Raw genomic sequence first — 14,053 nt, 5'->3', positions numbered from 1 at the left:
TTATGACAACAAATGTTTTTACATTGCTTAAACTCATAAAAATAAGTCAAGCAATTTTAAACTTTTTTTTATAAGTTTTACAAGATTCAACAGTTTTTTTTAAACAGTATATACATATGAGTATGGAATATAATAATTGATGTTTTTTTTTCCCAGTTAACCTAATATGTGATTCATGTGGTATTGAAACGTCTTAATTTACTGGATAAATTCAAGCCAAAATATTATGAAATATGTCCTTATAAGATACCCTTTGAACTTTTAAAGCCTTGCTTAGTTAATATTGACTGTTTGCATGTCTAAAATATGAGAATTTTTGACTTTCACATGTGCATTCCATTATGTTTTTATGTGACATTTCAAAAAGTTTCTCCAAACTCATAGAGCATTAGACAGAGAACACCAGAGATATTAGCTTCAGAGGTTACAACACTCTCACATCTGTTCAGAAGTGGCAGCCCCGGGTTCCCTTGTAGCAGATGTGCCCTTTACTTTCAGACTTGAATGGTCTTTCTTTCCAGTAAGTAGCTTAGTTGTTAAAAAGTTTTATTGAGTCAAATGATTTCAACGTTAAAATATAATACGGAAAATATAAAAACGTAGAAAATGCAGAAATGCACATTTGCATCACATTTACGTTTAGGGAGACAAAAATATATACATTGAATGTACGGTAAGTCACTTCGGATAAAAGTGTCCGTCTGTGTTCTCAGGTCTGAGAATCGGAAGCACTTTGGCGTTGCTCATTAAATCAGAATAAAATCAGTTTCTGGCAAAACGAGGTGAGTTTATGATGATTTTAGTTGTTTTTTAACATGCATAAAATGTATTTTATTAAAATAAAGCGGCAAATGTTAATTAGGAAAGTGAATAAAAAATAACAAGATGATTTTATATCTAATAGTTATGATATTGTTTGCATTTAAACATTTGAACTATTGCACAGGACAGGAGGAGGAATTTCTGCTTATATGACCAATAAAGAGTTTTACTAGGGCTCTGCAGTGATTAAAAAACCATCTCAAATAATCAGCAATGTATAACGGTGCACTCACAACCCCAGAGATCTGGTCCCAGCTGGAAGAATAAATGGAATTCTACGGGCAGCAATGCACTGAATGACGGAGTGCAATATATCCTTTCCCTCTGTACATTTGCATGGTACACTTATCCATCTTCATGTCAGCTGTGGGGTTACCCAGGGTTCACGCGCTAGCTTGTTTCTCTCCTCTCCGCTCAATAAATAAATCTCTGCTGCTCTCTGTTTACGGGCTGAATATAAATTTGTTTGCAGTCGATCGCGGGCCTGTGTGAAGGCATTAGAAATTGTATTTCTGTAATGGGTTTCAGCATGAGGAGGTGGGGAGGGGGGTATGAGGCAGGAGTTGCAGAAGTGTTTGACTGCAGGGTAGAAAAAAAAAAAACAGGTGTGTGTGTGCACTGCTCCCCCTCAATAAGATTATACACACTTTTTTATAGTCCAGATAAGATAAATTGGCTCAAGGCTGAATTTACAATGGATTTAAACTGAATTTTAATGTTATTTACTCTCATTTTATAGAGATCAAATATTAAGGGTTTATTCGTTTCTCCTCGTGCCATATGTTTGGTTAGTATAAATCGTGAGGGAAAGCGGTGTTCAACATGCCTCCATGTGTTTTCTACAGACATTTGACCTCAGTTGAACAGCTCTGGGTAAACAAGTCATCACAAACGTCCCCCCCGTCCCCGTCCCCCCCCAGTTCGAAACAGCTTGCTTCCCATCAGCACGCGTGTTTTGCCAGGACAGATGACAGGAAATCAGTCTCGGTTCATGTTCGTAATAAGGTGAGGGAACATTCATTTTCCTTATTGACTGGAAAGAGACCAAATAATACCAGCTTGCCACATCCAAGCTGTTTCCGGTCGTATCCTGTCTGCTACTGTTATAATGTGTGCATATTCAAAGCGAATGACATGCACCGGCCAAGCCTCCCTCTGTGAAGGAATTGCATGCATGTTCACCTCTCCGTGACTTTATAACTGGAGGCTGGTGAAAACTCCAGTGTGGTACATGTTAGGTTTTATGATGATTTGAATGCATCACTCTTCTCAGAGGGGATGCTCGCTCTGATAACCTGATCTCTCTTTGGTGACCCTCCCATCTTGGCTATGGGAGATCATATCATTGGCTGATTTTGACCTCTTACCCCTGTGACAGAGCCCTGGCATGATGACTTGTGGCCCGGGTTTAACCCTAGAGGACTGCCGGGCCTAATTATTTCTCATCTCTGAGCCCTGAAAATGCCAGGAGTGAGACGTTGCTGACAGGTGACTGTCACCACTGGCGGGAAGGTCATTGCTGTTAATGCAGAGCGGGCCTGTCTCAGATGATTGGTTGAGGGCTGGTAATCTATGCACTTGCGTACACCTCTTACTTTATCACAGGGGAACACAGAGAGGAGGCCAAATGAAAAGCACTCTGGCCTAGAAAGTATAGGCTTGTGTGAAATTCAGAATTGAATTAGGAATGGATTTTAAATGAGGTAGCAAAAAATATGCTAATTGGAATTCGAAGTTGAACATAAGGACGTAGAATTAAAATGAATGAAGATATTAACATGATTCTAATTTTATCTAAAAAAGCTAAGTTTGTCAAGACAAATCTGAATATTGAAATGACCGTGTTTTGAAAGTTTTGAAAAACAGTTGAAAAGTCCATTTTGAAGTTTGAAGGTTTATAGGCCTTAGATAGACTGGGTAAACCTGTACATTTATCTCTGCTGCTTCCTTTAGAAATTTGCGGGAACCAATCACAAACTGGCTTATCCACCTGGCGCGCTATTGGGGTGTTTAATCCAATCCAATCCAATTCTGTCCAATTCCTTTTAACCTCTCAACGATGCTCAATGGCTTCTTTAGTTCTTTAGTTCTTTAATTGCTCGAGTGGGTGTAAATACCACTAACTTTCATGGTTTTTGCTCGATTCCATTGCTGCTTCTGCAAATCGCTGATCAACACGTTTGGTTACACATTTCCTGCCTGGAATTTTCGAGTCGCACTGCAAAGTACGTCACCCGGATCGTTGGTCTGATTGGTTGAAGGACTATCCAATTGCGTACAGAGTCATTTGAACTATGCCCGTTGATCACGCCTCTTGTGCAGTAGAAAATACAGAGCAGACTCCCCAGACTAATGTTCAATCTTAAAAGATTGAGCTTGGTCTGGGGATAGCCAGACTAGGCCTTAGATAGACAGACAGACAGACAGACAGACAGACAGACAGACAGACAGACAGACAGACAGACAGACAGACAGACAGACAGACAGACAGACAGACATACAAATAGATGGATAGACAGACAGACAGATATATTTAGATAGATAGATAGATAGACAGACAGACAGACAGACAGATATTTATTTATGATTATGATAGATGGATGGATGGATGGATAATTGATTGATTAGATGGATGGATAGGTAGATATTGATTGATGCGTAGATTCATTGATTGATATGTGGATGGATGGATGGATGGATGGATGGATGGATGGATGGATGGATGGATAGATGGATTAGAGTCATGGGTTCGATTCCCAGGGTTGGCATGAACTGAAAAACGTGAATGCAGTGTCATATGGATTACAGCATTTGCCAAATGCAACAAAAAAAAAAAGAAGTATAATGAGAATTATATTTATATATATTTATATAGACAGACAGACAAAAAGAAAGGCTGACAGGGAAATACAAACAGAGTAAGAAAGAGCAATACAGAAAAAAATGAGTGATAGAGGGAGACCGACAGGGAAGATGAAGCCATTGATAACATCAACAGCAGTAATTGATTGAGCACATTGCTGACAGGGTGATTGTTTAAACTTGCAGTGGTGCATTTTACCCAAGCGGCAGCAAGATGACTCTGATAACAAAGCACGCCAAGCACTTTTAGAGAGTTTTTAGACTTGGTCACTTCATGTGTTTTTACTAATAGCTATCTAATCATGAAAACACCAATTGCTCTCCAAGATGCATTTGAGACAGATGCGAGAGGTGGAGGCGGTTAGAGACGTGTTCAAGATGCAGTCAAGTGTAAATGCTTCTATTTGTTAATTAATCCCAGAGTCCTGAATGGCTTAGGTTCAGTCCATACAGTCCACATGTGAGCGAGCAATCATGGACGAGACGCATGGATTGAGCAACTACAAATCTCAAACATCATTTGCCATATGGGAATTTTTTTTTTTTTTGCAACCCACAATTTGCATTACCACTGAAATGATATTTTTGCATATTAAAATATGTGTTATGTTTGTTATATTATAAATGTTTGTTGTTATAAATATGTGTAATAAATGTTATATTTGCATATAGCGTAATCATATATATATATATATATATATATATATATATATATATATATATACCTAAAGGATTATTAGGAACACCTGTTCAATTTCTCATTAATGCAATTATCTAATCAACCAATCACATGGCAGTTGCTTCAATGCATTTAGGGGTGTGGTCCTGGTCAAGACAATCTCCTGAACTCCAAACTGAATGTCAGAATGGGAAAGAAAGATGATTTAAGCAATTTTGAGCGTGGCATGGTTGTTAGTGCCAGACGGGCCGGTTTGAGTATTTCACAATCTGCTCAGTTACTGGGATTTTCACGCACAACCATTTCTAGGGTTTACAAAGAATGGTGTGAAAAGGGAAAACATCCAGTATGTGGCAGTCCTGTGGGCGAAAATGCCTTGTTGATGCTAGAGGTCAGAGGAGAATGGGCCGACTGATTCAAGCTGATAGAAGAGCAACTTTGACTGAAATAACCACTCGTTACAACCGAGGTATGTAGCAAAGCATTTGTGAAGCCACAACACGCACAACCTTGAGGCGGATGGGCTACAACAGCAGAAGAACCCACCGGATACCACTCATCTCCACTACAAATAGGAAAAAGAGGCTACAATTTGCACGAGCTCACCAAAATTGGACAGTTGAAGACTGGAAAAATGTTGCCTGGTCTGATGAGTCTCGATTTCTGTTGAGACATTCAGATGGTAGAGTCAGAATTTGGCGTAAACAGAATGAGAACATGGATCCATCATGCCTTGTTACCACTGTGCAGGCTGGTGGTGGTGGTGTAATGGTGTGGGGATGTTTTCTTGGCACACTTTAGGCCCCTTAGTGCCAATTGGGCATCGTTTAAATGCCACGGCCTACCTGAGCATTGTTTCTGACCATGTCCATCCCTTTATGACCACCATGTACCCATCCTCTGATGGCTACTTCCAGCAGGATAATGCACCATGTCACAAAGCTCGAATCATTTCAAATTGGTTTCTTGAACATGACAATGAGTTCACTGTACTAAAATGGCCCCCACAGTCACCAGATCTCAACCCAATAGAGCATCTTTGGGATGTGGAACGGGAGCTTCGTGCCCTGGATGTGCATCCCACAAATCTCCATCAACTGCAAGATGCTATCCTATCAATATGGGCCAACATTTCTAAAGAATGCTTTCAGCACCTTGTTGAATCAATGCCATGTAGAATTAAGGCAGTTCTGAAGGCGAAAGGGGGTCAAACACAGTATTAGGATGGTGTTCCTAATAATCCTTTAGGTGAGTGTATATGTGTGTGTGTGTGTATATGTATATATATATATATATATATATATATATATATATATATATATATATATATATATATATAAATAATAAATATATATAATAAATATATATATATATATATATATATATATATATATATATATATATATATATATATATATATAATATATATTATATATATATATATACAATATATATATATATACAGTGCCCTCCACAATTAACGGCACCCCTGGTAAATATGATCAAAACTGGCTGGAAAAAAATAAATCTGCATTGTTTATCCTTTTGATCTTTCATTCAAAAAATTTGCAAAATTCTAACCTTTCATTTAAGTAAAAGAATTGAATGTGGGGGGGAAATCACATTATGAAATAAATGTTTTCTCCAAAACACGTTGGCCACAATTATTGGCACCCTTTTATTAAATACTTTTTGCAATCTCCTTTTGACAAGATACCAGCTCTGAGTCTTCTCCTATAATGCCTGATGAGTTTGGAGAACACCTGACTAGAGATCAGAGACCATTCCTCCATACAGAATCTCTCCAGATCCTTCAGATTCCCAGATCTATGTTTGTGCTTCTTCTCTTCAGTTCACTCCACTCATCAGGTCAAGGGACTGGGACGGTCATGGCAGAAGCTTCATTTTGTGCTCCGCAACAAATTTTTGTGTTGATTTTGATGTTTGTTTTGGATCGTTGTCCTGATGGAAGATCCAACCACGGCCCATTATAAGATTTCTAGCAGAAGGCGTCAGGTTTAGATTTTTTATCTGTTGATATTTGATAGAATCCACGATGCCATGTATCTGAACAAGAAGTCCAGGACCTCCAGCAGAAAAATATGCCCACAACATTAAAGATCCAATGGTATATTAAATTGTACACATGGGGTACTTTTTATCCTTGTGTGCACCAAACCCATCTAGCGTGTTTGCTGGCAAAAAGCTCTTTTTTTAGTCTCATCTGACCACAGAACCCTGTGCCGTTTGAAGTTCCAGTCGTGTCTGACAACTGAATATGCTGGAGTTTGTTTTTGGATGAGCGAGGAGGATTTTTCTTGAAACCCTCCCAAACAACATGTGGGGATGTAGGTTTTTTTTTAGGCTTTCTGACCCCTAAGACTCAACTAATCTCTGCAATTCTCCATCTGTGATCCTTGAAGAGTCTTTGGCCACTCAAACTTTCATCCTCGCCGTGCATTAAGACAGTATAGACACACACCCTCTTCCTGGCAGATTCGTAACATCTTTAATTGATTGGAACTTCTTAATTATTGCCCTGATGGTCAAAATGGGGATTTTCAATTCTTTAGCTATTGTCTTACAGCCACTTTCTATTTTGTGATGGTCAACAATCTTTTGCTGCGCATCAGAACTATATTCTGTGGTTTTACTCATTGTGATGGATGATTAAGGGGATTTGGCCTTTGTGTTTCCTCATATTTAAACTCCTGTGAAACACAAAGTCATAGCTGGACAGTTTCATGTTCCTAGTCACCCTGGTGTACTAAAAAAGGTAAATATTAATGAGAATATACTTCAGAGATATTTTACTCGTAAAAAATTCTAGGGGTGCCAATAATTGTGGCCAACGTGTTTTGGAGAAAAACATTTATTTCATAATGTGATTTCCCCCCACTTTCAATTCTTTTACTTCAATGAAAGGTTAGAATTTTGCACATTTTTTGAATGAAAGATCAAAAGGATAAACGATGCAGATTTATTTTTTACAGCCAGTTTTGATCATATTTACCAGGGGTGCCATTAATTGTGGAGGGCACTGTATATATATATGTATATATATATATATATATATATATATATATATATATATATATATATATATATATATATATATATATATATATATATATATATATATATATGAATTAAGAAAACCCTTAACAGAAGGGGAATATGTGTTAGTAGATTTTTAGAAGGAGAATAAATATATATATAGATTGATTAATTGATATATGGATGGTTGGATGGATGGATTTGATTGATTGATTGATAGATTTTATTTATTTTTTATCTATTTTTTATTTATTAGATTTTATTTGATCAAAATACAGTAAAAACAGTAATACTGTGACATTTTATTACAATTAAAAATATATTTTAAAATATAATTTATTCCTGTGATGCAAAGCTGTATTTTCAGCACCATTACTCTAGTCTTCAGTGTCACATGATCCTCAGAGATCAGTCTAATATGCTGATTTGTTGAAAAAATTCTTGCCATCATCAAAGTTGTGCTGTAATATTTTCAGTATTCTTTAATGAATAGAAAATTCAAAAGAACAGCTTTTATTTGAAATGGAAATGTTTAATAATAAATACATTATACTGTCACTGTTGATCAGTTTAATGTGTTCTTGCTAAAAATAAACAAACAAAACTCATTTTGAGGACCTCAAAACTTTTGAACTTTAATTTTACTTTTTCCTTATTTTTTATTTATTTTAAGTTTTATAAAGAAAATCTTCAGGTTTTTTTGGACCCAAATATGTGTTTTAGGGGTACAACAGCTTGTCACTGGGGCAGTAGCCTTTAAAGGACATCTTTGTACCTTTTTCTTTTTCTTTTTTACCTATAAAAGGTGCCATGCCTTAAAGGTCCCGTTCTTCGTGATCCCATGTTTCAAACTTTAGTTAGTGTGTAATGTTGTTGTTAGAGTATAAATAATATCTGTAAAATTATAAAGCTCAAAGTTCAATGCCAAGCCAGATATTTTATTTAACAGAAGTTGACTACATCGAACGGCCCGTTTGGACTACATCCCTCTACTTCCTTCTTTAATGACGTCAGTAGAACCGTTTTTTGACTAACCTCCGCCCACAGAAATGCTCCCTCAACTCTACCGAAATTTGTTTATGTACTTGCGCACTTCTAATAATACTGTGTTTACTCAGCTCTTACGGTGATTTTCTGAAGTAAAACTGACGCTTCATTTTTGTGTGATGTACAATAAACTTTATTAAACTCATCAGTATATGTTTGATCATCATTCAGACAGCAGACTTGTAGGCTATTAATAAATAATGGATACATACAAGCAGATGACAAATACGTTATAATAACCGTAATTAAACTACTAAACTATACCTGTTTCATCTCTATACAGCACTCTGACTCTGTAGGCATTATTGTCCGACTCGAAATGAACACCGTTACTGAGAGTTTCTGAAATTATCATCATTCCGGGAGATGAAATTGTCCTGAGAGACTGTGCGCGAGCTCATGAAGCTCCGCCCCCTGTGTCGTCCAGCAGCAGCTTATTTGCATTTAAAGGGCACACACTAAAACAGCGCGTTTTTCTGAGCCCCAAAAAATGACAATTTAAACATGCTGTAAAAAATGATCTTTTTGAACGGGATTGTTCTGACAACGTTGTTGTCTGTATGCGAAAAAATAAAAAAAAAGTTTCTGTTTTTAGTATGTCATTATCATGTAAACGTACTCTTAGAGTAACAATACATATATTGAGGTACTACCATGAACCTTTAAATAAGATAAAAAGATGTCCTTTTAAGGGTACTGCCCCAGTGAAAAACTGTACAATTTGTGTAAATTTTTTCTAAAAGTGTATCGGAATCATTGTAAGAAGCTCATACCTTTCACTTTTTCTCTTCAGATGTTTAAAAAAAATGCATTGATCATGAATATCTGTCATTGTATTATTCCAAGTATTTCATGTTGAATTGAAACTTGCATTACATTCTTTCAATGACAGTTTCAGTGTTCTCTGAACTACTCATTTTATTATCTTCAAGTAGACAACAATATGGAGTGTCGCCACTTCTAACAAAACTGTTGTTTTTTGGCACAAAAACAGAGTACATAGTGACCAGGTGTGTGTTAATGGGATGCACTGCTGATTCTTACAATCACACAGAGATCCCAGCAGGCATGTGCAGAAACCGCTCTGTCGCATCTATCCCGTGTACTTCGCTTAGTGTAGTGTATGGCTGTAAGAATACGAATGCTTCCGGTCTTCACTTCCTTCTTGAGCCCAGCAGGCAGCAGCCCAAACAAAGTGACAATAAGCCATCTGTTATACGAGCGTAGACTGCTGCACTGTCTCCAGTGCCTCCAGAGCTCCTTACTGGGAGACATTAGCAGGGTTAAACAGTCGGTAGGAAGGAAAACTCGTCACTGCACAGCCATATGCCTCTTCTCCTCAATTGCACAGTGAAAGAAAGCTTGTCGGAAATCCTTGAAGATGTTTTGTTTTTGGTGTCAAGACCCGAGAACCGCTTTTCTGAAAATCATCAGGTGTTGATTCCTGTGGAAACCTGCAATTTGATTAATCCTAAACATCAGAGCGTATGTTATGGTAATTGTTTAGTAGGAACCCTCATCAAGTTTGTGAGGCTTCTCATCTGTGTGACAGTCATCAGCCTTTTTTTTCCTCCATTTAATGTCACCAATCACCTTTAGCTAGAGCGTATTTAAAAAGCCATTGATCTTTATAATGCAGTGCTTTAATATGACAGTAACAGTTGTACGTGATGCAGGAAGTCAAATTGTGGAGATTGATGAGGGCTGGCAGGTGAATTATAATCCATCTACCTGAGTGATGCCTGCGCTGTGTTCCATACCAGCAGGCCAACAAATAAATAAAACCCACAAAGGTGACACTAGGAATTGATACTTAACAATCCCTCTGAGCAACAAGCACTAGGAGCAGCTTTGACTGAGAGGAAAACTCCCCTGGAGAGACAGAGAGCGAGAGAGAAATGGCAAAGCTGGGAAGGTTAATGGAAAAGAATGAACTGGATTTGCCAAAGGTCACACATACAGAGTCAGCACCTTGTTTATGATTAGAAGAGGTCTGAGCACAGCTTGTGTTTGAGCCGCTTAATAAAACGCTTTAAATGACTATTGATTCATGCTTCAGAAGAGGACTATGAATCTCTATGTAGTGATTACCTATGTAAGCATAAGGTCCAGCGTTTTTAAATCCTTAATGAGAGTCATAAGGTAAAAGTGTGGTCACAGAGGTTGATCTTCTCCTTTTTAATTGGTAAGAGGGCCTATATTTCATTATAATAAATAATGTTGTATCTTCTAATTTCTAAAATTGTAGTCGGCCAAGAGATGTTTGAAGACAAATTGAGAATTTTAATGGCCAGTGGACCATCTCTTATGCAAATTGACTGTAGAATTAATTGATTCGATCCAATTTCCAGATCCTTAACTAGATTGTGGGATTACTAACTAAATCTGGAATGTGATGTATGTGTGGTGTCCTGTGGGCCACGTTGTGCGGGGCCTTTCTGATGATTTTTCAAAAATTCCCAGGATGAACTTATTTGGAGCGTATGCCGTAATCTCATTCGGGATGTGAATATGATGAACAACTGATGGGAGTCTGTTAGTGCACTCAGTCTATGTTAGTTCTGTGGATCAATGCGTGACCCTATTGGAGGGGAAAAATGGGAATTTGGAAGAACTGACCTTTAGATGAAAAGAAATGGACTGAGATACTAATGAAAAGAAAGCAATATCCAGTTAGACTGGTAAAATTGCAAGGTGTATGAGTGTAATTAGTTGATGTCAATAATGAGGTTGCATAGTTGTAATGATGATTTCCTCGTGGGGATATTGATGCTGAGAGCTTGCTCAGAAACTGTGGCATGGTGTGCTTTTGTTTAGATTTGTGCACCTCAGTATTCACCACACTAACCTCAGTTTTTTGTTGTATTTCTTAATTAAACTCACATTTTTGGTTGATACACCATTATACATTAAAACAGAAACTTGTTTTCATTATAAATGTACAGTAGTAATGTGAACTATTTACACTAAGGAACTTAAAGTTGTAGTATTATTGATGGATGATATATTGGTGCCATATCAATTGGTTACGAGCCAATTTGTCAGAATTTGTTCATATTGGATATGTATTGGCTGATATTGAATACTTTAATGTGCATGCTTGTTTTTATGCATGCCACATTGGCCACCCATTTTTAATAGCACTAACAATTAATAATCTTTATTATCTAAGATCTCAAAATAAATTTCTATTTCATGTTTCAGCTCTAATTTTGCGATTCCTGGTCATATATATTGTATTTGTATATATTGTTTTTTTTTACCACAATTTTTTTCCCCAATGTTCCCCTAATACTTTTTTAGCCATTATTAGTTGTCTTCACAATAATTATTGGTATCGAGCATGCACTTAATGCAGTAAGCAGTATCACTGTAAGAAACAGGTGACATGATCTCATAGCTTTATTTCTCTCTCTCTCTCTCTCTCTCTCTCTCTCTCTCTATGTTGAATAGCAATGCATCAGCAATGGATATCTGTCATTGTTCGCCCATATATATCATGTTGAAGAGGAACTTGAATTATATCAAAGACAGCTTTGGATCAATTCAGTCATGTGGAGAGTTTGCGATGTGCAGCCTGTGTGGTTTTAAATGCTTAAAAATAGGTCTTTTTATTGTGTGAGTGGCCAGAGCAAGCTCTCTCATCCTCTGTGATCTTTGCCAGGGGTCGTGTAATGCTCCTTAATGTGCTCGTAAATCATGGCTGCTCAGCCCATACACACAAGAATGTAAAGAATCCAACGCAGCCTCCATCTATCTCTCTCTTCTTCTGTCTTCAAGTCAGTCCAGTAAATCTTTTTTTCCTGTGAACACTCAAAGAGGAATTTCTCTGCAGCTGATTTTCTGCAAATTAATTACATACTGAGCTCAATGATGGAATGATTTAGGAATGTAGTGGACCCGTTGTGCTGTTCTCTTTACCATGAAATAAAGCTCATACAGTGCAACATTTAAATTAGATCTTGATCCTTCTTAGTTTACAGGCAGATTTGTCTTCTGCAGCTACACTGCAGGATGTCAATTTTAAAAATTGGGGTTGATGATGTTCAATGGTCAGTCTGTCATGTCCCTTTTAACTTCAATTACTGAATTTCTCTCTTGTTATTTTCATTAATATTATATTAAAGTGTTAGTTCACCCAAAAATGAAAATTCTGTCATAATTACTAAACCCTCATGTCGTTCCAAACCCATAAGACTTTCGTTCATCTTCGAAACCCAAATTAAGATCTTTTTGAGGATATCTGAGAGCTTTCTGTCCTTTCATTGACTGCTACGCAACTACCACTTTCAAGGCCCAGAAAGATAGTAAAGTCATAACTTAAGTAATCCATGTGACACCAGTGGTTTAACCTCAATATTATGAAGTGATGTGAGTGCTTTTGAGTGTGTTTGCTCAAAAAAACCATAATTTACCACTTTTTGACTCCAGAGCAGACTCGAGCGTCAATATAACACACATTCGTGCGTTCACGACAGCATCACGAGTCATGAAGCATGTTGTGTTGCCTGCGCATGCGTTTTGTGTAAACGCGTGTTGGAGATTAATATTTTCTAAATAAAGAGGTAAAAAAAAAATTTTTTTTTTTTTTTTTGGTTTGTTTTTTTGCGCAAAGCACTGGCATCACTTCATAAAATTGAGGTTTAAGCCTTGTTTATACTTTAGCCTGGCTCCGCAGCGCGAGTACCTCCCCAAACGGCTCGACGCACTCGCCGTACTACTCTGTGAAACGACAGGGGGCGACTCAAGTAATTGTCCTCTTAACCATCAGGAATCAACGGTGAGAAGAAGGAAGGTCCACACGTGACAAGGTTTATTTTAGTACATCACCACCAATACCACACTACAAAAAGAATCGTGTAAATTCCAATAAACCCTGAGATTATTACTTGTGACATTAGAACAAAGTATATAAAAATATACCCTTGGATGGATATAAAAACATGTAGCCTATGTAGGCTATACAACTAAATTAACGATCTCTAAAATATTTTCCAATTTCACTAAACATTTCATTAAGTTTCGTGGACATTTTATAAAACATGGACCTTTATTTTTTTTTATTAAAATGGCTAATGACTGCTATAGGCTCATTTTGTAAATGTAAGCAACTAATTTACAACGCACAAACTGGGTGCTGGTGCGGTGAGACGTGCTCGGCCAGATTCGGCTTGAATTCGTGCATCTTCGGATGCGGAGTCGCAAGCTCTGTTACAAAAAAAGCCATGCACACCACCAAGCGAAATTGTGTCTTGTGGCACCCAACGCGCACGACCGCCCACACCGCAATGGTGTCATTTTTGCTGCACTCACCTTCGCGCTCGTGCAGACGCGAGTAACCTAGCTTAAACCGCTGGAGTCACATAGATTACTTTAATGATGTCTTTATTACCTTTCGGGGCCTTGAAAGTGGTAATTGCGTAGGTTGTCAATGGAGAAACAGAAAGTTTTTAGCTTTCATTAAAAAGATCTTTATTTGTATTCTGAATTGGGCTGCATGATATATCGAAATTATTGGAAAAACGCAAATGTATGCATATCGCAATGACTTGCGATAACTTATTGATTTTAATACTTCAAAAGATT

Source organism: Squalius cephalus (assembly GCF_949319135.1).
Source record: "Squalius cephalus genome assembly, chromosome: 18".
NCBI classification, from domain to species: domain Eukaryota; kingdom Metazoa; phylum Chordata; class Actinopteri; order Cypriniformes; family Leuciscidae; genus Squalius; species Squalius cephalus.
The sequence above is the reverse complement of the archived record's forward strand: the minus strand, read 5'-3'. Positions refer to the sequence as shown.